The following is a 25,118-nucleotide window of genomic DNA, read 5'->3' as shown; positions in this document are numbered from 1 at the left end:
TCATTGATATCTTCAGGACATTCCATCCAAATGCAGAAAAACAAACCTTCTTCTCAAGTCACGTGGAACATTCTACAGGACAGACCACATCTTGGGTCACAAATCAAACCTCAGTAAATTTAAGAAAATTGAAATCATATTAAGCATCTTCTCTGATCACAACACTATGAGACTAGATATCATTTACAAGAAAAAAACTGTAAGAAACACAAACACATGGAGAATAAACAACACATTTCTAAATGACCAACAGGTTACTGAAGAAATCACAAGGTAAATCATAAAATTTTTAGAAACAAATGACAATGAAAACAAGACAACTCAAAACCTATGGGATGCAGCAAAAGCATTTCTAGGGGGGAAGTTTATAACAACACAATCCTACTTCAAGAAACAAGAAAAGCACCAAATAGGCAATCTAACTTTACACTTAAAGCAAATGGAAAAAGAAGAACAGAAACCCCCCAAAATTAGTAGAAGGAAAGAAATCATAAAAATCCAAGCAGAAATAATTTTTTTAAAAAATAAAAGAAACAATAGTAAAGATTACTAAAACTAAAAGCTGGTTCTTTGAGAAGATAAACAAAATCGACAAACTCTTAGCCAGACTCATCAGAAAAAAAAGAGAGAAGAATCAAATCAACACAATTAGAAATGAAAAAGGAGAGGTTACAATATACAATGCAGAAACACAAAGGATTATAAGAGACTATTATGAACAACTATATGGCAATAAAATAGATAACCTGGGAAAAATGGACAGATTCTTAGAAAAGTTCAATCTTCCAAGACTGAACCAGAAAGAAATAGAAATTATGAACAACCCAATTACAAGCACTGAAATTGAAGCTGTGATCAAAAATTTCCCCAAAAAACAAAAGCTCTGGACCAGATGGCTTTAAAGGAGAATTCTATCAAACATTTAGAGAAGAGCTAATGCCTATCCTTGTAAAACTCATTCAAAAAACTGCAGAGGGAGGAACACTTCCAAATTCATTCTACGAGGCCACCAACTCCTTGATACCAAAATCAGATGAAGACAACACCAACAAAGAAAACTACAGAGCAATATCACTGATGAACATAGATGCAAAAATCCTCAACAAAATTTTGGCAAATAGAATTCAGCAACACATCAAAAAGCTCATATACCATGATCAAATTGGGTTTATTCCAGGGATGCAAGGATTCTTCAATATACAGAAACCAATCAATGTGATACACCATATCACTAATTGAAAGATAAAACCATATGATAATCTCAATAGATGCAGAAAAAGCCTTTGACAAAATTCAGCACCCATTTATGATTAAAACTCTTCAAAAAATGGGCATAGAAGGAACCTACCTCAACATAGTAAAGGCCATGTATGATAAGCCTACAGCAAACATTATTCTCAATGGCGAAAAACCGAAAGCATTCCCCCCAGGATCAGGAAGAAGACAAGGGCATTAACATTTGCCACTATTATTCAACATAGTTATGGGAGTCTTAGCTATAGCATTCAGAGAAGAAAAATAAAGAAAAGGAATCTAGATTGGAAAAGAAGAAATAAAGCTATCACTGTTTGCAGATGACATGATACTGTACATAGAAAACCCTTAGATAATATCAGAAAATTACTAGAGCTAATCAGTGAATTTAGCAGTTTCAGGATACAAAATCAATACACAGAAATCACCTGAATTTGTAAATACTCACAATGCAAAATCAGAAACAGAAATTAAGGAATCAATCCCATTCACCACTGCAACAAAAAGAATAAAATATCTAGGAACGAACTTACCTAAGGAGACAAAAGAACGGTACACAGAAAAGTATGACACTAATGAAAGAAATTCAAGATGATGTAGACAGATGGAGAGATATTTCATGTTCCTGGGTAGGAAGAATCAATACTGTGAAAATGACTATACTACCAAATGCAGTCTACAGATTTAATGCTGCTGCTGCTTTCACTTCAGTCGTGTCCAACTCTGTGCAACCCCATAGACGGCAGCCCACTGGGCTCCCTTGTCCCTGGGACTCTCCAGGCAAGAACACTGGAGTGGGTTGCCATTTCCTTCTCCAATGCATGAAAGTGAAAAGTGAAAGGGAAGTTGCTCAGTCGTGTCTGACTCTTAGTAACCCCATGGACTGCAGCCTACAAGGCTCCTCCGTCCACGGGATTTTCCAGACAAGAGTACTGGAGTGGGGTGCCATTGCCTTCTCTGACAGATTTAATGCAATCCCTATCAAATTACCAACAGCATTTTTCACAGAACTAGAACAAAATTTTCACAATTCATATGGAAATACAACAGACTGTGAATAGCCAAAGCAGTCTTGAGAAAGAAGAATAGAGCTGGAGGAATCAACCTTCTCAACTTCAGATTATACTACAAAGCTACAGCCATCAAGACAGTATGTTACTGGCACAAAAACGGAAATATAGACCAATGGAACAGATAGAAAGCCCAGAAATAAACCCATGCACCTATGGGTACCTTATTTTTGACAAAGGAGGTAAGAATATACAATGGGGCAAAGAGCTTCTTCAATAAATGGTGCTAGGAAAATGACAGCTACAAGTAAAAGAGTAACATTTGAACACTTCCTAATACTATACACAAAGATAAACTCAAAATGGATTAAAGACCTAAATGTAAGACCAGAAACTATAGAACTCTTAGAGGAAAACATAGGCAGAACACTTGATGACATAAAGCAAAGCAAGATCCTCTATGGCCCATCTCCTAGACTGACATAAATAAAAACAAAAGTAAACAAATGGAACCTAATTAAACTTAAAAATTTTGCACAGCAAAGGAAACTACAAGCAAAGTGAGAAGACCACCCTCAGAATGGGAGAAAATAATAGCAAATGAAACAACTGACAAAGGGTTAGTTTCCAAAATATACAAGCAGCTCATACAACTCAATGCCAGAAAAGCAAACAACTCAATCAAAAAGTGATAAAAAGACCTAAACAGACATTTCTCCAAAGAAGACATACAGATGACTAACAAACACATGAAAAGATGCTCAACACTTCTCATTATTAGAGAAATGAAAATCAAAACTACAATGAGATATAACCTCACACTGGTCAGAATGGCCCTCATCAAAAATTCTACAAACAATAAATGCTGGAGAGGGTATGGAGAAAAGTGAATGCTCTTGCACTGTTGGTGGGAATGTAAATTGATACCCTGACTATGGAAGATGGTATGGAGATTCCTTGAAAAACTAGGAATAAAATCATCATATGACCCAGCAATCTCACTCTTAGGCATATACCTTGAGGAAAGCAAAATTGAAGAAGATACATGTATCCCATTGTTCATTGCAGCACTATTTACAATAGCTAGAACAGGGAAGCATCCTAGATGTCCATCAACAGATGAATGGATAAAGAAGTTGCGTTACATACACACAATAGAATATTACTCAGCCATAAAAAAGAACACACTTGAGTCAGTTCTAATGATGTGGATGAACCTAGAACCTATTATACAGAGTGAAGTTAGTCAGAAAGAGAAAGATAAATACTGTATTCTAACACATATATACAGAATCTAGAAAAATGGTGCTAAAGAATTTATTTACAGGGCAATAATGGAGAAACAGACATAGAGCATAGACTAATGGACAGGGGGAGAGGGGAGGAGAGGGTGAGATGTACGGAAAGAGTAACATGGAAACTTACACTACCATATGTGAAATAGCCAATGGTAATTTGCTGTATGGCTCAGGAAACTCAAACATGGGCTCTGTATCAACTTAGAGGGGTGGGATGGGGAGGGAGATGGGAGGGAGGTTCTAAAGGGAAGGGACATATGTATACCTATGGCTGATTCATGTTGAGGTTTGACAGAAAACAACAAAATTCTGTAAAACAATTATCCTTCAATAAAAATAAATTAATTAAAACAAAGAAAAAGTGTATTTTCAGAGTGCGGTATGCCTGTACTTATACCTATAAAATGTATAAGTAGACTAAAAGAGAGATGGGAGAATAGTCTAACTGGTAGCAAAATATTTTTAAAAGTAAACATATATGATCATAACAGACATTTTATCTTTTTTATTCATTGATACAAATGATGATTGATCATATTTTGTGTATCTAAGAGGTGAGGTGAGGTGAAGTCGCTCAGTCGTGTGCGACTCTTTGCGACCCCGTGGACTGTAACCTACTAGGCTTCTCCGTCCATGGGATTCTCCAGGCAAGAATACTGGAGTGGAGTGGATTGCCATTTCTATAATTATGCATAAAATGTTATAGTAGCTGCTTTAATACAATTTTAAGAGAATTTTCAGAAATATTAACAAAGGGATATTAACCATGATCAGGAGGTGTACTTGGGGAATGGAAGGGTAAATAGATGATCCATTTTTTCTCTTATCCACATTTTGAAATACCAAAAGACCTTTGGTCAATTACCCCTTATAACACTGACTTAAGAAATATTAATATATAGGAGGATACAGGATGAGAATCTGACCAACGATTGAGTACTGGAGAAATCACCCATACTTTAGTATCAATATTAACTAATAAGTCATGACTAACTGGTATTGATGGGATGCACCTACATCCCATCAGAGATGGGAACTAGCCATATATTCCTGAGTCCTAATTAGGAGTAAAAGCTGAAAGAAGCCTACATCTTGTTGACTTCTCTAAGCTGAGAAGCATATTTTATGATCATCACTGTGATCAGACACATCTCAAGAATAAAATGATTTCAATATATTCAGATGCTGGACTTATTTATGTGCTGTTTCTTATAGTATACATTTTTACTTGTTTAATTTCTTAAGGCTAAGTCAATTTATTGCAGGAAGAAGTTATTGTGTCTGGTAAATCTGGTTGAAAATCTGAACCCAGGATTAAAAATGGAGTGTTCTTTGATGTTAAGAATCATGTATCTTCTCAGGACTTCCCTGATGGTCCAGTGATTAAGACACTGTCCCCCAGTGCAAGGGCCATGAATTCAGGTTCAACCCCTGGTCAGAGAACTAAGATCCTGCATGCATGCTGCATGGCACAGCCTCAAAATAAAAATAAAGACATGAAAACTTTGAAAAAAAAAATCATGTATTCTTATGGCAATAGGTAAAAGGAGTCTCAAGGTTGTGTGTTGTTTCAGTGCCTTACTCCAAAAAGGAGGGGCCGTCTTCTTTTGCAGTAGAGCATCTAATCATGACTAATCCCTATCTTCTTTTGGGCAAGATATTGATATCCATTGCTGAAGTCTGTAATTGATCAAATTCATGGTTTGTTTTCTTTTCGCTCCTGTGCTTAGTGAGCTACCTGGTATGGTTTTCATCATTATTGGATTCAGAGCTGCAAGATCCATCATGTGGCACATTTAATAGCCCTGTTGTTCTACTGGGAATCTCTTTCTTTGGCTCGTGACATCTGGGATGCAACAGAGGACTCTGCATGTCTCTAAAATCAGTGAAATTTTTTTCCAATTTTGTATCCTTGTAACTGGTAAACAGTCCCTAAATGTACCTGGCTATTTCTAGATTCTGCTGGCTTCAGAGTTTCTTCCCAGACAGGGAATCTAGGACACATTTCTCAGTTCCAGTTTTCTTCCTTCTGATTCTCCCTCAGATCATTTAATTGCTACTTCCTCCTTGGAAGAAAATTCCCCTATGTCCTGTGGTTTTCCTTTTCAAAATACCCCTCATTTTTTCTCCTTATTTCAGACTATAATTGAATACTGAAACTAAAGAATTAATTCATTCTACATCAAGCAAAATCAGTATCTACTATGAGCCACACTTTGTTCTAGATACTGAACAAGTTAGCCAAATTGCTGATCTCATGGAACTTATATTTTAATGAGAAGAAACATAAAAAGCAAAAAGTATAGAGAAAAGAAAATTGATCAATGTTATACAATAAAATGGACTTCCCTGATGGCTCATATGGTAAAGAATCTGCCTGCAATGCAGGAGATCCAGGTTCAATCCCTGGGTCAGGAATATGCCCTGGAGAATGGAATGGCAATCCACTCCAGTATTCTTGCCTGGAGAATTCCATTGACAGAGGGCCTGGTGGGCTGCAGTCCACGGGGTCACAAAGAGTCAGACACGACTGAGTGACTAATACTTGACAATAAAACAGTATGACTTGGTTGATAACTTAGTTAGGTTGGGTGGTCAGAATAGGTCTTACTTAGGAGGTACATTTGAGCAGAGAAACTAATGTAAGAGTAACTGAGCGAGACCTGCAAGGATGACAGGACAGATCATTCAAGTGAGATAACAGTGAAGGCAGAAGTGCTTGTTAAAAAAAATCATTAAGAAATAGTTAGAAGACCCACGAAGCAAGAGAATAAAGAACCACTGGAAGAAGAATAGATTAGGTCAAAAAGTTCAGTAGGCAGCAAGTTATGGAGAAGTTTTTACCATGATGAAACGTTTAGATTTCAATCCATTTGCAAAGGGAGAGTTTAGGAAGATTCCAAGCAGAGATGTGGGGCTTCCCAGGTGGTGCAGTGGTAAAGAACCTGCCTGCCAATGTAGGAGATGCAAGAGACTCAGGTTTAATATCTGGATTAGTAAGATCTCCTGGAGAAGGAAAATGACAACCCACTCCAGTATTCTTGCCTGGAAAATTCCGTGGACAGAGTAGCCAGGTGGACTATAATCTATGGGGTTGCAAAGAGCTGGACGTGTCTGAATAACTGAACATGGAGGCATGCGACCAGAGATATAACACTATTCAATTTATATTTTTCAAATGTCACTCTGGGCTTCTTTGGAATTCTATGTAGAGGGTGTAGCAGTGTAAAGTGAGCAAGCAAAGAGATCTTTTATGAAGCTATTTCTGAAATCTACATAAAAAATGGTGATGTAAAATAGAGACAAAAGAATATCCAACAAATGCCTTTTGGAGGTAGGGCCTGTAGAATGCTCCTGAGAGGTAGGAGAGTAAGATACGGTGGTGGATGTAAGGATATTTTCTCCTTAATCTTCCAGATTCACTCTCTGTCCTTCACTTGCCTGTATTCTATCCCCAAAGTCTGAGATGTGCAGAATAATCAAGAGTTTTCTTGACCTCTGGATTTTGTCAGCTCAGTTAATTGTGATATCTAGCATGAGATCTGCTGGAGAGAGGAAAGTCAGGATGTCTATTCCTTACCTCATCTCTTGGAGGCTTGCTTTGGGCTTTGGGCTGGCTATGTTCCTCTACTGGAAGACATAGCTCCTCTTCAGGGGACTCCCTCTTCATGACTCTTTTTCTTCCTGATTAGCAAATGCATTCTTTTGTCATCGTTCCAAGACTGGGGTCAATAACAACTCTGCTGTTGACCTTGGATGATATCTTATCTTCATTTATTCTAGAATCTTCCTACACTATGTAAATAAACCCTGTGTTCAACCTTCCTTGAATTACACCAATTATATAATCACACTAATTATATTATATAATCTGTTTCCTGTTGCAATCCTGAGTGAAACGGTACATAAAAATAACATTGAATTGTAGTGTGGATATTGTAGTGGTCCTTAACAAGAACAGTTTCAGCTTCCAAGGGGAGGTGGAACCTAACTAGAGTAGTAGATAAGGAAAATGATGTGAGGAATAAGCAATAGCAACAGTAGAACAAATTTTCCAGATGTTTTGCTGTAAAGGGAACAGGGGATTGAGGTAGTTCTGAAAAAGGGGCCATTGGTAAAGAAAACATACTGATAATTGAACAAACTGAAATGAATTTCAAAACTATCCTTATAGTGAAAAATTTTTTCATATATAGTATCCAATCATGTTGCTTTCACATGGAAAACTAACTTTGACTCTGAAGGTCTAAGAAAGAGCAAGAGGATGTCCTACTTGGACACTGAGGAGAGGAAGCATAAACTCCATCCCTTAGATCAACTCTGTTGCTTCAAAAGAAGAGGAAGGGACCTTTGAGACTATAATTTTCCTAGACTGTTATGGTAGGAAATAAAGCAGGGATTAAGAGGAAATGATCTGCTCACTGATTTTTTGTTTAGAAAGTAGTGTTTTGTAAAGCTGTTTAAATGTTATACATCTTTGGAACATGAACAAAAGGATAACATGCCTTTGAATAGTTCTGGATACATTTTATCAAATATTTTATAATGTCCCTTAGCTTTTAACAAAATTAATTATACTTGAAAATAACAACTTATTTCAGACTTTAAAAGTTCTCCATTTCTTAAATTCTAAGCTTAACAACAATTTGGAGTTTGTCTCATAAGGAAAGGCATTGGTGTAAGATACATCTGTGGGGAAAATGACAAAAATGGCATGCTGTGAGATCAACACTGCCCAGGAAAATAAGATCATGTAGGTATAATTGCTGAGACTCACTCCTAGGTCACATTTATTTCCCAAGGAAATACATAAGAAGCTTTAGAGAAGAGAGAAAACACAGCTGAGAGCTGAGAAACTAAGCAGATCTAAAGTATACTTGATAAAAAAGAACAAACCCCTTCAACTTTTTCCTTGACCAACAGTGATCACAAAGATCCTGACCTTCTTCACAGGTCTTTTGAGATTAGAGCAGTTATGTGAGATGCCTCATTAGTTCATGTGAGCTGGAAATGGCAAACTTCTACATTTGTATTACATTCATAGGCACCACTCATTTTCATTATGCACTTGATGGATTCATTTGAGTAATTAATTTGGTATACTATAAAGTAAAAATAAAGTTTAAACAGTATATTTGCTTCACTAACCTATTAAATGAGTTTTTCTCTGTAAAATATATATATATATATATAATAAAGTAACTAATGCAACCTGTCTAGGTCAAATACTGGAGTTATAATGCTATCAAATTCTGAAGAGTGGCAGGCAAAGTTTTTAATTATATATTCATATATCTCCAAGTCAGGAGAGGCTAGAATTTGAAAAAGTATTGGAAAACTTCTGAAATTATGTTCTGTTCTGCAACTATTCAGTTCAGTTCAGTTCAGTCGCTCAGTCATGTCCGAATCTTTGCACCCCATGAATCGCAGCACGCCAGGCCTCCCTGTTCATCACCACCTCCCGGAATTCACTCAGACTCAAGTCCATCGAATCCGTGATGCCATCCAGCCATCTCATCCTCGGTCGTCCCCTTCTCCTCCTGCCCCATTATTTATAAATGTATGCTTAAGTAATAATTTTAATTATTTGCCCAATGATTGTGCCCTCTTTTTGAACCTACAGTAACAAAAAATCAGAACAAAGAGTTCATAAGTATAAGTTTTAAAAATGTATGTCTATGGTCAATCATGTTGTGAATTCTGATGAGCTTGCTGATGATAATGAACATTCAACATCCATAATGTTTGTTTAAATGTAGAGTAGTGTTTCAGCTTTTCAGTTCAGTTCAGTTCAGTTCAGTTCAGTTGCTCAGTCATGTCTGACTCTTTGCTACCACGTGAACCTCAGAATGTCAGGCCTCCCTGTCCATCACCAACTCCCAGAGTACACCCAAACCCATGTCCATCCAGTCAGTGATGCCATCCTAACATCTCATCCTCTGTCGTCCCCTTCTCCTCCTGCCCTCAGTGTTTTCCAGCCACAGGATCTTTTCCAGTGAGTCAGCTCTTTGCATCACGCAGTCAAAGTATTGGAGTTTCAGTTTCAACATCTGTCCTTCCTATGAATACTCAGGACTAATTTCCTTTAGGATGAACTGGTTGGATCTCCTTGCAGTCCAAGGGACTCTCAAGAGTCTTTTCCAACACCACACAATTCAAAAGCATTAATTCTTCAGTGCTCAGCTTTCTTTTATAGTCCAATTTTCACATCCATACATGACTACTGGAAAAACCATAGCCTTGACTAGACGGACCTTAGTTGGCAAAGTAATGTCTCTGCTTTTGAATATGCTATCTAGGTTGGTCATAACTTTTCTTCCAAGGAGTAAGCATCTTTTAATTTCATGGCTGCAATCACCATCTGCAGTGATTTTGGAGCCCAGAAAAATAAAGTCAGCCACTGTTTTCACTGTTTCCCCATCTATTTGCTATGAAGTGATGGAACCAGATGCTAGGATCTTCGTTTTCTGAATGTTGAGCTTTAAGCCAACTTTTTCCACTCTCCTCTTTCACTTTCATCGAGAGGCTTTTTAGTTCTTCTTCACTTTCTGCCATAAGGGTGGTGTCATCTGCATATCAGAGATTATTGATATTTCTCCTGGCAATCTTGATTCCAGCTTGTGCTTCATCCAGCCCAGAGTTTCTCATGATGTACACTGCATAGAAGTTAAATAAGCAGGGTGACAATATACAGCCTTGACGTACTCCTTTTCCTATTTGGAACCAGTCTGTTGTTCCATGTCCAGTTCTAACTCTTGCTTCATGACCTGCATACAGGTTTGTAGGTTTATTTATTTCCTTCCAAAGGGGAAGGCACAATAATGATAAGACAGCAATAATTACCACACACAGAAAATTGCAGTTTTATAACAAGTAGAAGCACAGAGATAAGCATAAAAGGCAAAATGCAATATATCAAAGATAACTGATTAGAATTAATATTAATTAATGTTAAAAACATCACTCTAAGCTCATCATTCTGTTAGAGTTTGAGGAAACCCAGTGGTTGTTTCTCTGTTTACTTCACTTAAGTTCAAAATCTGTTAAGAAAACAGAGGATTTTTGCAGATAAAAATCAAAGTGGAATCTTTATTATCAATAAAAATGACACTAAAGAATGTAAATTAAGTGTACTCAGCAATGTCTTAACACTGAACTTCAGTGTTAGACATGCCCATCCACTCAGTTGGAGGAAGCTATCACATGTTTGTGTTCCTCCAGGACAATCGAACAAACTTCATAGTTACATTCAGAAGCTCTTCAATGTACCTATTATAATTTTGTTTTGGTTTCCTCTGCCTAAGTTACATATATTACAGTCAATATCTCTTCTTTCTTTTTTTTGACAAAACACATCAAAATTTCCTTATGCTATAGTGTGTACACGTGCTTGTGCAACATATTTGGGTATGTGTATGTGTGCTGTGACGGCACAGGAACGGCCAAGAGGAACTGCCCCGCGTCCGAGGTCAGGGGCGGTGCCCAAGGCCAGGGGCGGTGGCCGGGAGGAGCAACCTCACGCCCAAGGAGTGGTGGCTGTGTGGGCTCAGGAGGGCCTAGAGGAGCCAACACACGCTGAAGGTCAGAAAGGGCAGTGGGAAGAGATACCCCTCATCCAAGGTAAGGAGCAGCAGCTGTGCTTTGCTGGAGCAGCCGTGAAGAGATACCCCACGCCCAAGGTAAGAGAAACCCAAGTAAGATGGTAGGTGTTGCAAGAGGATATCAAAGGGCAGATACACTGAAACCATAGTCACAGGAAACTAGTCAATCTAATCACACTAGGACCACAGCCTTGGCTAACTGAATGAAACTAAGCCATGCCTGCAGGGCAACCCAAGACGGGCGGGTCATGGTGGAGAGGTCTGACAGAATGTGGCCCACCAGAGAAGGGAATGGAAACCACTTCAGTATTCCTGCCTTGAGAATGCCATGAACAGTATGAAAAGGCAAAATGATAGAATACTGAAAGAGGAATTCCCCAGGTCAGTAGGTGCCCAATATGCTACTGGAGATCAGTAGAGAAATAACTCCAGAAAGAATGAAGGGATGGAGCCAAAGCAAAAACAATACACAGCTGTGGATGTGACTGGTGATAGAAGAAAGGTCCAATGCGGTAAAGAACAATATTGCATAGGAACCTGGAATGTCAGGTCCATGAGTCAAGGCAAATTGGAAGTGGTCAAACAAGAGATGGCAAGACTGAACATTGACATTCTAGGAATCAGCAAACTAAAATGGACTGGAATGGGTGAATTTAACTCAGATGATCTTTATATATACTATTGCGAGCAGGAATCCCTCAGAAGAAATGGAGTAGCCATCATGGTCAACAAAAGAGCCCGAAATGCAGTACTTGGATGCAATCTCAAAAATGACAGAATGATCTCTGTTTGTCTCCAAGGCAAACCATTCAATATCACGGTAATCCAAGTCTATGCCCCAACCAGTAATGCTGAAGAAGCTGAAGTTGAACGATTTTGTGAAGACCTACAAGACCTTTTAGAACTAACACCTAAAAAAGATGTCCTTTTCATTATAGGGGACTAGAATGCAATAGTAGGAAGTCTAGAAACACCTGGAGCAACAGGCAAATTTGGCCTTGGAATGCGGAATGAAGCAGGGCAAAGACTAATAGAGTTTTGCCAAGAAAATGCACTGGTCATAGCAAACACCCTCTTCCAACAACACAAAAGAAGACTCTACACATGGACATCACCAGATGGTCAAAACCAAAATCAGATTGATTATATTCTTTGCAGCCAAAGATGGAGAATCTCTATACAGTCAACAAAACCAAGACCAGGAGCTGACTGTGGCTCAGATCATGAACTCCTTATTACCATAATTCAGACTTAAATTGAAGAAAGTAGGGAAAACCGCTAGACCATTCAGGTATGACCTAAATCAAATCCCTTATGATTATACAGTGGAAGTGAGAAATAGATTTAAGGCCCTAGGTCTGATAGATAGAGTGTCTGATGAACTATGGAATGAGGTTCATGACATTGTACAGGAGACAGGGATCAAGACCATCCCCATGGAAAGGAAATGCAAAAAAGCAAAATGGCTGTCTGGGAAGGCCTTATAAATAGCTGTGAAAAGAAGATTAGTATATTCTTGCCTCCTTTGTCAAAGATAAGGTGTCCATATGTGTGTGGATTTATCTCTGGGCTTTCTATTTTGTTCCATTGATCTATATTTCTGTCTTTGTGCCAATACCATACTGTCTCGATGACTGTGGCTTTGTAGTAGAGCCTGAAGTCAGGCAAGTTGATTCCTCCAGTTCCATTCTTCTTTCTCAAGATTGCTTTGGCTATTCGAGGTTTTTTGTAATTCCATACAAATCTTGAAATTATTTGTTCTAGTTCTGTGAAAAATATCTCTGGTAGCTTGATAGGGATTGCATTGAATTTGTAAGTTGCTTTGGGTAGTATACTCATTTTCACTATATTGATTCTTCCAATCCATGAACATGGTATATTTCTCCATCTATTAGTGTCCTCTTTGATTTCTTTCATCAGTGTTTTATAGTTTTTTATATATAGGTCTTCAGTTTCTTTAGGTAGATATAATCCTAAGTATTTTATTCTTTTTGTTGCAATGGTGAATGAAATTGTTTCCTTAATTTCTTTTTCTACTTTCTCATTATTAGTGTATAGGAATGCAAGGGATTTCTGTAAAAGAATGAAACTAGATCACTTTCTAACACTGCACACAAAGATAAACTCAAAATGGATTACAGATCTAAATGTAAGACCAGAAACTATAAAACTCCTAGAGGAGAACACAGGAAAAACACTCTGACATAAACCACAGCAAGATCCTCTATGATCCACCTCCCAGAATTCTGGAAATAAAAGCAAAAATAAACAAATGAGACCTAATTAAAATTAAAAGCTTCTGCACAACAAAGGAAAATATAAGCAAAGTGAAAATACAGCCTTCCGAATGGGAGAAAATAATAGCAAATGAAGCAACTGACAAACAACTAATCTCAAAAATATACAAGCAACTCCTGCAGCTCAATTCCAGAAAAATAAACGACCCAATCAAAAAATGGGCCAAAGAACTAAATAGACATTTCTCCAAAGAAGACATACGGATGGCTAACAAACACATGAAAAGATGCTCAACATCACTCATTATTAGAGAAATGCAAGTCAAACCACAATGAGGTACCACTTCACACCAGTCAGAATGTCTGCGGTCCAAAAATCTGCAAGCAATAAATGCTGGAGAGGGTGTGGAGAAAAGGGAACCTTCCTACACTGTTGGTGGGAATGCAAACTAGTACAGCCACTATGGAGAACAGTGTGGAGATTCCTTTAAAAATTGCAAATAGAACTGCCTTATGACCCAGCAATCCCACTGCTGGGAATACACACTGAGGAAACCAGAATTGAAAGAGACACATGTACCCTAATGTTCATCGCAGCACTGTTTATAATAGCCAGGACATGGAAACAACCTAGATGTCCATGAGCAAATGAATGGATAAGAAAGCTGTGGTACATATACGCAATGGAGTATTACTCAGCTGTTAAAAAGAATACATTTGAATCAGTTCTGATGAGATGGATGAAACTGGAGCCGATTATACAGAGTGAAGTAAGCCAGAAAGAAAAACACCAATACAGTATACTAACACATATATATGGAATTTAGAAAGATGGCAATGATGACCCTGTATGCAGGACAGCAAAAAAGACACAGATGTGTATAGCGGACTTTTGGACTCAGAGGGAGAGGCAGAGGGTGTGAAGGTTGGGAGAATGGCATTGAAACATGTATAATATCATGTAAGAATCGAATTGCCAGTCTATGTCCGATGCAGGATACAGCACGCTTGGGGTTGGTACATGGGGATGACCCAGAGAGATATTGTGGGGAGGGGGGTGAGAGGGGGGTTCATGTTTGGGAACGCATGTACACCCGTGGTGGATTCATGTCAATGTATGGCAAAACCAATACAGAATTGTAAAGTAAAATAAAAAAAAAAACAAAAAAAGAAGATTAGTGAAAAGCAAAGGAGGAAAGGAAAGATATAAGCATCTGAATGCAGAATTCCAAAGAATAGCAAGGAGAGATAAGAAAGCCTTCTTCAGCAATCAATGCAAAGAAATCGAGGAAAACAACAGAATGGGAAAGACCAGAGATCTCTTCAATAAATGAGAGATATCAAGGGAACATTTCATTCAAAGATGGGCTCCATAAAGGGCAGAAATGGTATGGACCTAACAGAAGCAGAAGATATTAAGAAGAGGTGACAAGAATACACAGAACTGTATGAAAAAGATCTTCATGAGCCGGATAATCACAATGGTGTGATCACTCATCTATAGCCAGACATCCTGGAATGTGAAGTCAAGTGGGCCTTAGAAAGCATCACTACGAACAAAGCTAGTGGAGGTGATGGCATTCCAGTTGAGCTATTTCAAATCCTGAAAGATGATGCTGTGAAAGTGCTGCATTCAATACGCCAGCAAATTTGGAAACCTCAGCAGTGGCCACAGGACTGGAAAAGGTCAGTTTTCATTCCAATCCAAAGAAAGGCAATGCCAAAGAATGCTCAAACTACCACACAATTTCACTCATCTCACATGCTAGTAAAGTAATGGTCAAAATTCTCCAAGCCAGGCTTCAGCTATACGTGAACTGTGAACTCCCTGATGTTCAAGCTGGTTTTAGAAAAGGCACAGGAACCAGAAATCAAATTGCCACCATTCGCTGGATCATCAAAAAAGCAAGAGAGTTCCAGAAAAACATCTGTTTCTGCTTTATTGACTGTGCCAAAGCCTTTGACTGTGTGGATCATATAAACTGTGGAAAATTCTGGAAGAGATGGGAATACCAGACCACCCAACCTGCCTCTTGAGAAATCTGTATGCAGGTCAGGAAGCAACAGTTAGACCTGGACATGGAACAACAGACTGGTTCCAAATAGGAAAAGGAGTACGTCAAGGCTGTATATTGTCACCCTGATTATTTAACTTCTATGCAGAGTACATCATGAGAAACGCTGGACTGGAAGAAGCACAAGCTGGAATCAAGATTGCCAGGAGAAATATCAAACACCTCAGATATGCAGATGACACCACCCTTATGGCAGAAAGTGAAGAGGAGCTAAAAAGCCTCTTGATGAAAGTGAAAGAAGAGAGTGAAAAATTTGGCGTAACTCTCAACATGCAGAAAAAGAAGATCATGGCATCCGGTCCCATCACTCCATGGGAAATAGATGGGGAAACAGTGGAAACAGTGTCAGACTTTATTTTTTGGGGCTCCAAAATCACTGCAGATGGTGATTGCAGCCATGAAATTAAAAGACGCTTACTCCTTGGAAAGAAAGTTATGACCAACCTAGAAAGCATATTCAAAAGCAGAGACTTTACTTTGCCGACTAAGGCCCATCTAGTCAAGGCTATGGCTTTTCCAGTGGTCATGTATGGATGTGAGAGTTGGACTGTAAAGAGGGCTGAGTGCCGAAGAATTGATGCTTTTGAACTGTGGTGTTGGAGAAGACTCTTGAGAGTCTCTTGGACTGCAAGGAGATCCAACCAGTCCATTGTGAAAGAGATTAGCCCTGGGTTTTCTTTGGAAGGAATGATGCTAAAGCTGAAACTCAGTATTTTGTCTACCTGATGCGAAGAGTTGACTCATTGGAAAAGACTCTGATGCTGGGAGGGATTGGGGGCAGGAGGAGAAGGGGACGACAGAGGATGAGATGGCTGGATTGCGTCACGGACTCGATGGACGTGAGTCTGAGTGAACTCCGGGAGTTGTTGATGGACAGGGAGGCCTGGCATTCTGCAATTCATGGGGTTGCAAAGAATCGGACATGACTGAGCGACTGAACTGAATTGTACTTAACTGAAAGTGTGTGTGTTTAGCAAATTCCGTCTTATCAGCAACAGAATATTTTTTAAAATTGTGGTTAGATTTGATAGGCAGTAGAAAATATTGAGAGGTTTTTTTTGACAAATATCATTCTAAGATTATAAAATTATATGCTGAAATTTTTAAATTGATCATGTTTTAGAATGTCCCAGTTTTCCTACAGCTAATGTAGTTCATGAAATGAAGACATTAAGAGAAAGCATTTATAAAAGTTAAAGCAAGTGACTCATACACAGCCAAGTCTCAAGTAGATGACAGTTCCCTTTCTCCTTTTCATTTCCTTACTCTGGACCTTTGGAGGGAAAGGATGTGATTCTGAATTTCTAGTCTGATTTAACAATCAAGTAGAGTTGATAGCTTCTGAAATTATTGTCATTTATTTCTTTGGGCATCATTTAAAAATAGAATTGTGAGGTGTTATAAGAAGAAATAGGCCTGTTATAATTTTGGAACAGGACAAGGAAAACTGTTTTCCAAAATTTCCTTGTGCCCTTCAGAATTCGCCCGACAATATATTTGTTCTTGATGTTATCACTGCACTTTCAGTTTCACTTTTCAATTTTATGGTGGTTTTGAAAGAAAGTCTGTAGCTTAAGGTTTATAAATATTTAAGCTGTTGCTAGATAGAGTTGAGATCTGAAGCCAAGTGGAAAGAAGGAAGCATACTCGGGGCGGGGGCGGTGGGGGGGGGGGAACAAAACAAAAGAAAACAAAACACGAAACATTAGGAAAGCCTCAAACAGTGCCTGGAGAAGTTTTTAGGAAAACAAGTGTGTTGACAGAAAGAATCATCTACTTTGGAGCTAATTTTAAAGTAACTCAAAGCTGAAAAAGTACAGGAAAATTCTTATATCTTCCATTGAAGTAATTTATTTATAATTCTGCTGCTGCTGTTTAGTTGCTAAGTTGGGTTCAACTCTTTGCAACCCCATGGGCTGTACCCTGCCAGGCTCCTTTGTCCATGGGATTTCCCAGGCAAGAATATTGGAGTGGCTTGCCATTTTCTTCCCTAGGGGATCTTCCCCACCCAGGGATCAAACCCAGGTCTCCTGCATTGCAGACAGATTCTTTACCAGTGAGCCACCTGGGAAGCCCATTTATAGGTCTAGTATAATAAAATTCCCTTTTATAGGTTTGGGCTCAGAATTAGAATCTTAGTAAGAATAGACAGCATTAAATAGATAGTGTATATATATATATATATCTGTTTATTCTATTTATTCTGAAAATAAAGATTACTCAGAAAGCACACATTTAACATTTGTAGCAATAATAAAAAGTTCAAAACACTTATAAGTGGTGTGTATGATAGTAAGTGCTGCAGAATTATCTTCTCATGTAGTCAATGTCATGAAGTAGGTCTCACTACCTATACTTTAAGTATGAAAGAATTGACATTTATAGAAGAGCAGACAACTTCACAAAGCTAACAATAGACAGCATTCTCACCCTAGTCTGTTCTACCAAAAGTCCATGATCCTATCCACACAAAACACAATCATTATTATCACTTGGTGTAATAGGCAGACCTTAGAGTGGGCCCCCTGACTCCCGCCCTTGGTGTTCATGCCTGGTAAAATCTCTTCCCCCCGTTTGTGGTAGGACCTCTGACCTGCTTTTTAGACAATGGCATGCAGGAAAGGTGAAGAGCTTAAAACCCCAAATCAGACTTTCTGCAGGCTTAAGAAATTATTGGTCATGTTGGAAAAGCCCATGTGGCAAGAAACTGTGGACAAGCTCAAGAAATGAAAGGCATTCACACTGGAAAAGTAAAGTTGTAACTATTTGTGGATGACATCATTTTATATAATGAAAACACTGAAGACTCCACCAAAAACTGTTAGAAATAATATAATACATTAAAATTGCAAGATACTGTACAGTAATCTGTTGCATTTCTATACACTAACAATGAGCTAGCAGAAAGAGAAATTAAGAAAACAATTCCATTTATACTCACAACAAGAATAAAAAATTACCTAAGAATAAATTTAACTGAGGAAGTGAAAGACCTATATGCTGAAAACTATAATAGTGCCTTGGAATACTGTGAATTGACAATAGATTGGATAAGATTCTCTATAACTTCAAAGTATTGAAGATAAAATTCAAAAGTCACAGTCTATGGAAATAATTTGCAAGTCTTAAAAAAAGGCTAGTTGACCAAAATAAGATCAAATAAAGCACTATAAAGATGCAAATGTGATACAAAATACTTTACGTAAATGGAAAAATTTACCTGTAGCAATTTTAAATCTTTCTCCAAGGTCATGTAATTACGTGGAATGTATTTATTTTTATGTGTGTATATACACATATATGAGTATATACATCACATTTTGTCCAAAGGTTTTGAAATGGTTCACATGACAAGCTAAAATATAAAATTTTATTTTCTCAGTTCCTTGAGGACTGTCAAACACAAATCTGTGAAAAAACATTTCCTTTCCATTGAGTCAGCATATTTTACATGCACTATATTTTTGTTTTGAGTGTTTATCTTCAGGAAACAGTGTCAGAGATTTTTCATAATTTCAGGATATAATTTTATGAGGAAGAACCATCACTTTTATGATATTTTAAGAAACCTTTATGAAAAGGTAGATATCACTGATTTGATAGCACTTTTTGAAGTTGTAAAGTATAAAGTGACTTCATAAGATTGATTTTTTACTCTTGGAAACACACTCCAGATACTTCCTGAACTTAGGACAATGTTATTTATTATTTTTTATATATTTTGATATGATCTTTAATCTAAAAACATAAGACTGAAGTTCTGTGAAACTTTAAGAGTAATGAAAAGGCAAAAAAAAAAAAAAAAAATTGACATCAGGAATTTTTATAAACTGAATTGTGTGCCCCTAAAATTCAAACAATAAAGCACTAACTCCAGTGTGATTTCATTTTGAGATTGAGACTTTAATGAGGTAAATAAGATTAAGTTAAATCATAAGCTTTAAGGCTCTCATCAGATAGGACTAGTGCACTTATAAGAAGATTAAAAGACACCAAAGATCTCTCTGTTTCTTTTCACAGGGTCACAGAGAAAAGGTCATGTGAAGCCACAGTGAGAAGGTGGCTGTCTGCAAGTCTGGAAAAGAGGAAGAAAGCAAACCTCCTGGCACTTTGACCTTGGATTCCTAACCTCCCTAACTGTAAGAAAATATATTTCTGCTGTTTAACTTACCCAATCTCTGGTATATTATGGCAGCCCAAGTTGACTAGTACAGGGCTAAAAATGATGGAGGGAAATGGAGAAGAAGATGCTGTGAAAAAAAGTATATGAAGATAACATTATAGTCTTAAAGTGGTAAATAAGATGTTTCTAAAATGAAGAAAATAATATCTAGAAAAATTGGAAGATTAATTTGAGTTTAATAAATATAAAAATTATGTCATAATATCAAAATCTTTAATTGGTCCTTCTATAACATATATACAAATACAGCTAGGGGTATAACAGAAGCATACATAATTGCCACAGATGAAGGCATTTCAACTCAGTGGACTATATTTATGTAGAGTTTGTTTCACACACCCTAATGTGAAAATTCTAAATGAGTGAATCTACTTCAAGAAGTCTCTGTGTATGTGAGTGTGGTATGTTCTATAATTTTATATCCAGGATAATTTTTTTTAAGTTTATAATTCATTTTTAAAAGAAAACAAATATAACCTTTATGTTTTATGTAACTGAATCCATAAACAAATCTATGCATAAAATTCATATTTAAAAGCAGTCTGATATTTCTCAATAATTGACAAACACATTCATTTTAAAGGTAAATAGATGGTCAAAATATTAATTAATTAATAGGTATCATAGGCATTTTCAAGCTAATTATACCATAGGTTTCTTATTATTCACACTCAAGAGAATGTATATGTATCAGAATGTACATAAAATGTTTATGAATATCAAAATATCAAATATGTTTAAACATCAAACATATTTGTTATAAACATCAAAATAAGTTTATGAACATTATCAGCCATGAATTTAAAAGACCCTTGCTCCTTGGAAGAAAAGCTATGACTAACTTAGACAGCATATTAAAAAGCAGAGACACTGCTTTGCCAAAAAAGGTCCTTATAGTCAAAGCTATTGTTTTTCCAGTAGTCATGTATGGACATGAGATCTGGATTATAAAGAAAGGTGAGTGCCAAAGAATTGATGCTTTTGAACTGTGGTGTTGGAGAAGGCTCTTGAGAGTCCCTTAGACTGCAAGGAGATCCAACCAGTCCATCCTAAAGGAAATTAGTCCTGAATAGTCATTGGAAGGACTGATGTTGAAGCTGAAGCTCCAATACTTTGGCCACCTGACGTGAAAAACTGACTCACTGGAAAAGACCCTGATTTGGGGAAAAACTGAAGGCAGGAGGAGAAGCGGACTACAGAGGATTAGATGGTTGAATGTCACCACCAACACAATGGACATGAGTTTGAGCAAGCTCTGGGAATTAGTGATGGACAGAGAAACCTAGAGTGCTGCAGTCCATGGGGTCACAAAGACTCAGACACTACTGAGTGATTGAACTGAACTGAACTGATGAACATCTAAATACTTCAGTGTTATTTTTTGTAGTTACAGTACAAATTATTTAGGGAGCTAGTCTAATTGTTTATCTTTTCATGGGAAATAAGCACATTACATTATGTCTTGGTTTGATTAATTGGATTATTAAGGTAGGCTTTGAGTGGGAAAGGGGGCTTACATATACACATTGAATTTGCATGATACTGTCATTAACAGCAAATCACACTGTTTGCTAGAATCTCATTGTTACTCCAGTTTGGGATCATAGGCAGCTGCTTTCTAACTCTCCCTAAAAGAGTCATATCAACATTTATTTTTTTTAAATTTTGATATGACTATAATATTCTACTGAAAAAATTAGAAATGACATATATTTGAATATCAATTTAGCTAAATTAGTGCAACTTTTAAAAAACATTGTGTTTCTGTTTCTTTTACAGACTCTGAAATGTCCTACTTCTTTCTCCCCATCCTGGGAGTCATGTCTAGCTCTCCCCAAAGATAAGAACTTTACCATACCATTCCACAGGGCCCTTCCCAATTCAAAAATTAATTGTGAGAATCTAAAACGAACACATAGTTTCTTTAGACATTAGATAACTGCACTAGGTTTCAGAAAAGTAAGATATTATTTATTATCATCCTCAAAATGTAGTGTCATGTTTGTGGAGATATTTAAACATGATAATATTTTATAGTCTTTGAGCAGCTTAAATCTAGAACATGACACATGTTTTGTCTAGTATAAATCCATGTAATAACAGAATTGTTGAAAGAAAGATATTTAATGAATGGTGAAGTGTTGTCAAAATTTTCATAATACCTGTATGGGCAATCTTAGGTGGTCTATTTGAGGGAGTGGTAGGAGGAAAATAAATGAGCATCTACATTTAATTATGGACAGATGATGTCAGGACAAAATGGTTGGAATTCATTCACTAGGTTACAGTAATCCATTTTGAGTTATTAAGCAGACAAGTAGCAGGATGGAAAACATTTTGGGAAGACTAATATAACAGAGGTGGACAATGTAGAGAAACTATAAAAGTGGAGTCTTTACAGCCCAGTGAAATGTTCTATTTCAGAAAGTTATAAAGACAACATGAATCAATCAAAGTAAAGGTATAAAGTATTGTGGAAAATTCTGAAAGAGATGGGAATATCAGACCATCTAACCTGCCTCTTGAGAAATCTGTATGCAGGTCAGGAAGCAACAGTTAGAATAGGACGTGGAACAACAGACTGGTTCCAAATAGGAAAAGGAGTACGTCAAGGGTGTCACCCTGCTTATTTAACTTCTATGCAGAGTACATCATGAGAAACGCTGGGCTGGAAGAAACACAAGCTGGAATCAAGATTGCTGGGAGAAATATCAATAATCTCTGATATGCAGATGACACCACCCTTATGGCAGAGGGTGAAGAGGAAATAAAAAGCCTCTTGAGGAAAGTGAAAGAGGAGAGTAAAAAGTTGGCTTAAAGCTCAACATTCAGAAAACAAAGATCATGGCATCTGGTCCCATCATTTCATGGGAAATAGATGGGGAAACAGTGTCAGACTTTATTTTTGGGGGCTCTAAAATTACTGCAGATGGTGACTGCAGCCATGAAATTAAAAGATGCTTACTCCTTGGAAGAAAAGTGATGACTAACCTAGATATTATATTCAAAAGCAGAGACATTACTTTGCCGACTAAGGTCCGTCTAGTCAAGGCTATGGTTTTTCCAGTGGTCATGTATGGATGTGAGAGTTGGACTGTGAAGAAGGCTGAGTGCCGGAGAATTGATGCTTTTGAACTGTGGTGTTGGAGAAGACTCTCGAGAGTCCCTTGGACTGCAAGGAGATCCAACCAGTCCATTCTGAAGGAAATCAACCCTGGGGTTTCTTTGGAAGGAATGATGCTAAAACTGAAGCTCCAGTTCTTTGGCCACCTCATGTGAAGAGTTGACTCATTGGAAAAGACTCTGATGCTGGGAGGGATTGGGGGCAGGAGGAGAAGGGGACGACCGAGGATGAGATGGCTGGATGGCATCATGGACTCGATGGATGTGAGTCTGGGTGAACTCCGGGAGATGGTGATGAACAGGGAGGCCTGGCGTGCTGCAATTCATGGGGTCGCAAAGAGTTGGAAACGACTGAGCAACTGAACTGAACTGAACTGATTGTTGTCTAAATACATATAAGCAGGAGATAGAGAAGTGTAAAATGAATTTGAGATTTTGATTTAAAGAAATGGAAGGATGTGATGCATTTAACAAAGTGAGAAATTGTGAGATGGGAATACCAGACCACCCAACCTGCCTCTTGAGAAATCTGTATGCAGGTCAGGAAGCAACAGTTAGACCTGGACATGGAACAACAGACTGGTTCCAAATAGGAAAAGGAGTACGTCAAGGCTGTATATTGTCACCCTGCTTATTTAACTTCTATGCAGAGTACATCATGAGAAACGCTGGACTGGAAGAAACACAAGCTGGAATCAAGATTGCCGGGAGAAATATAAAACACCTCAGATATGCAGATGACACCACCCTTATGGCAGAAAGTGAAGAGGAGCTAAAAAGCCTCTTGATGAAAGTGAAAGAGGAGAGTAAAAAAGTTGGCTTAAAGCTCAACATTCAGAAAACGAAGATCATGGCATCCGGTCCCATCACTTCATGGGAAATAAATGGGGAAACAGTGGAATCAGTGTCAGACTTTTTTTTTTTGGGCTCCAAAATCACTGCAGATGGTGATTGCAGCCATGAAATTAAAAGACACTTACTCCTTGGAAGAAAAGTTATGACCAACCTAGATAGCATATTCAAAAGCAGAGACATTAGTTTGCCCACTAAGGTCCATCTACTCAAGGCTATGGTTTTTCCAGTGGTCATGTACGGATGTGAGAGTTGGACTGTGAAGAAGGCTGAGCGCCAAAGAATTGATGCTTTTGAACTGTGGTGTTGGAGAAGACTCTTGAGAGTCCTTTGGACTGCAAGGAGATCCAACCAGTCCATTCTGAAGGAGATCAACCCTGGGGTTTCTTTGGAAGCAATGATGCTGAAGGTGAGGCTCCAGTTCTTTGGCCACCTCATGAGAAGAGTTGACTCATTGGAAAAGACTCTGATGCTGGGAGGGATTGGGGGCAGGAGGAGAAGGGGACGACCGAGGATGAGATGGCTGGATGGCATCACAGAGTCGATGGACATGAGTCTGAGTGAACTCCGGGAGATGGTGATGAACAGGGAGGCCTGGCGTGTTGTGATTCATGGGGTCGCAAAGAATCAGACACGACTGAGCAACTGAACTGAACTGAACTGAACTGAGGGGAAATTTATGAATTTTCCTTTATGTGTGTTGAGTATGCAATGGAAGTGAAATAGTAGGTAGTAAAGACTTACTATATGCTATATATACTTCTAAGCACTTTGCAGATATTTACTCATTCAATATCAAATAATACATTTTATAATATTTAAATAATATTTTTAGGCAATTGATGATATCTGATTTAGAACTGCAAACATTTAGAACTGCAAACAGATCATCAGTATCTATCATTGTTCTCATCAAGGCCCCCTCTACAGGAAAAAAGCAAGAATAATTTTAAAACTACTTAAGTTTTTCTAGAAACTGTCAAAGGTAAAACTAAGTTTCCTGTATCTCTGAATATATATTTCCATTAGAGTTCATAGGAAGTATCACAATTTGGGGAAGACAAAGGTTAAATTTTAAATATCATTCATGCATGAGTATGTGCTAAGTAGCTTCAGTCATGTCTGATTCTTTGCAACCTCATGGTCTGTTTCCACCAAGCTGCTCAGTCCATGGGATTCTCCAGGCAAGAATACTGGAGTGGGTTTCCATGACCTTCTCCATGGAACCTTCCTGACCCAAGGAGCAAACACTCATGTCTAAACTCTCCTGCATTGGCAGGTGGGTTCTTTACCACTAGTGCCACATGGGAAGCCTGATGTCATTCATACAATGTCACTAAGTTACAAGATAGTAACTACACATTTCAAAGTTACATTATTTCGCCTTAAAAGAGCTTAGAGGCAGTTTGCAGTTACCTCCTGCATTTATATACTTTTGCCTAAGACAAAGTGACTTTTTTCTTTAGGATCTGTGCAAATTAGTTC

The sequence above is a fragment of the Oryx dammah genome, unplaced genomic scaffold (assembly GCF_014754425.2).
Source record: "Oryx dammah isolate SB20612 unplaced genomic scaffold, SCBI_Odam_1.1 HiC_scaffold_3, whole genome shotgun sequence".
Classification (NCBI taxonomy): domain Eukaryota; kingdom Metazoa; phylum Chordata; class Mammalia; order Artiodactyla; family Bovidae; genus Oryx; species Oryx dammah.
Note: the sequence above shows the minus strand (reverse complement) of the source record.